Source organism: Amblyraja radiata, chromosome 5 (assembly GCF_010909765.2).
Source record: "Amblyraja radiata isolate CabotCenter1 chromosome 5, sAmbRad1.1.pri, whole genome shotgun sequence".
NCBI classification, from domain to species: Eukaryota; Metazoa; Chordata; class Chondrichthyes; order Rajiformes; family Rajidae; genus Amblyraja; species Amblyraja radiata.
The window spans coordinates 111946980-111948890 of NC_045960.1; the positions used below are offsets into that span (position 1 = coordinate 111946980).

At 46.5% G+C, this 1911-nt stretch overlaps 1 non-coding gene across 1 annotated transcript; it reads left to right on the plus strand.

Annotated features, from left to right (window-relative positions):
- Window positions 1-448: 448 nt before the first annotated feature.
- On the plus strand, window positions 449-567 carry LOC116973811. The gene has a single exon (XR_004412130.1). It is a non-coding gene; the product is annotated as a 5S ribosomal RNA (ribosomal RNA).
- Window positions 568-1911: the final 1344 nt, after the last annotated feature.

The following is a 1911-nucleotide window of genomic DNA, read 5'->3' on the forward strand; positions in this document are numbered from 1 at the left end:
TATGATGTTGCGGGAAGAAAGAGCCAGTAATCCTTGCAGACTATTGTTCAATATTCCTCTGGTGTGTTTTGCACGTCATCGTAGAATTCTATCAGCGGGGTCTGCTTCTCTAGGAGAACAGATTCACCTTGTTTCTGGAGCAACGGGAGCTGCTTTAGACAATAGACAATAGGTGCAGGAGTGGGCCATTCGGCCTTTCAAGCCAGCACCGAGAAGATGGATGGGCGATGTTTTTGGATGTTGGGGGTGGGGACCCTTGTTCAGAAATCAGCGTAGGGTGGAGCGGAGGGAGGGCTTGAGGTAGAGTGTGAGGATGGACGGCTGGTGAGTAGTAAGGGGCAGAATGAGGAGGTGGACAGAGGGGTTATGGGTGTGTGTGTGTGTGTGTGTGTGGCAGCTGGGCATTGTGTACACGCAGGTTAAATGTGGGCACAAACAGCTACTCTCTGCCTACGGCCATACTAGCCTGAACACGCCCGATCCCGTCTGATCTCGGAAGCTAAGCAGGGTCAGGCCTGGTTAGTACTTGGATGGGAGACCGCCTGGGAATACCAGGTGCCGTAGACTTTTTTTTTTCCTCTCCCACCACCGGGGGACACACTCTCTCTCTCTTTAACTCTCTTTCTCATTTCCTTCCTTTTACACAACAAGAGAACAACCACAACCACAGTTGAAATTAAACCTTTCGGCTCGGGACCCTTCTTCACATGCATGCACCAGGTGTGTGTGTGTGTATGTGAGAGAGTGTGTGTGAGAGTGTGTGTGTGTGTGTGTGTGTGTGTGTGAGAGTGTGTGTGTCTAAACGGTAGCCTGGACATAGGGCGATGTTGAATCAGGAATTTAAATTGGCATGTAGTAAAAGTAATGCTGTGGTTGTTATGGGAGATTTCAACATGCAGGTAGACTGGGAAAATCAGGTTGGTACTGGACCCCAAGAAAGGGACTTTGTAGAGTGTCTTTGTGATGGATTCTTAGAGCAGCTTGTATTGGAGCCGACCAGGGAGAAGGCAATTCTGGATTTAGTGTTATGTAATGAACTGGATTTGATAAAGGAACTCGAGGTTAATGAGCCATTCGGAGGCAGTGACCATAACATGGTCAGGTTTAATCTACAATTGGAGAGGGAGAAGGGTAGATTGGAGGTGTCAGTGTTACAGTTGAATAAAGGGGACTATGGGGCCATGACGGAGGAGCTGGCCAAAGTTGACTGGAAAGGTACACTTGCAGGGATGACAGTGGAACAAAAATGATTGCTGTTTCTAGGAATAATACAGAAGGTGCAGAATCAGTTCATTCCTAGGAGAAAGAAAGATTCCAAGGGGAGAAAGGGGCGACCATGGCTGACAAGGGACGTCAGGGACAGTATAAAAATTAACGTGAAGAAGTACAACGTAGCAAAGATGAGCGGGAAGCAAGAGGATTGGGTAATGTATAAAGAACAACAGAAGATAACCAAAAAGACAATACGGGGAGAAAAGATGAGGTACGAAGGTAAGCTAGCCAAGAATATAAAGCAGGATAGTAAGAGCTTCTTTAGGTATATGAAGAGGAAAAAAATAGTTAAGACCAAAGTTGGACCTTTGAAGACCGAAAAAGGTGAATTTATTATGGGGAAAAAGGAAATGGCAGATGAGTTGAACAGGTACTTTGGATCTGTCTTCACTAAGGAGGACACAAACAACCTTCCTGATATAGTAGTGGCCAGACGATCTGGGGTGACGGAGGAACTGAAGGAAATCCACATTAGGCAGGAAATGGTGTTGGATAGATTGATGATTTGGATGAAGGGATTCAAAGTAACATTAGCAAATTTGCAGATGACACCAAGCTGGGTGGCAGTGTGAACTGTGAGGAGGATGCTATAAGAATGCAGGGTGACTTAGACAGGTTGGGGGAGTGGGCAGATGCATG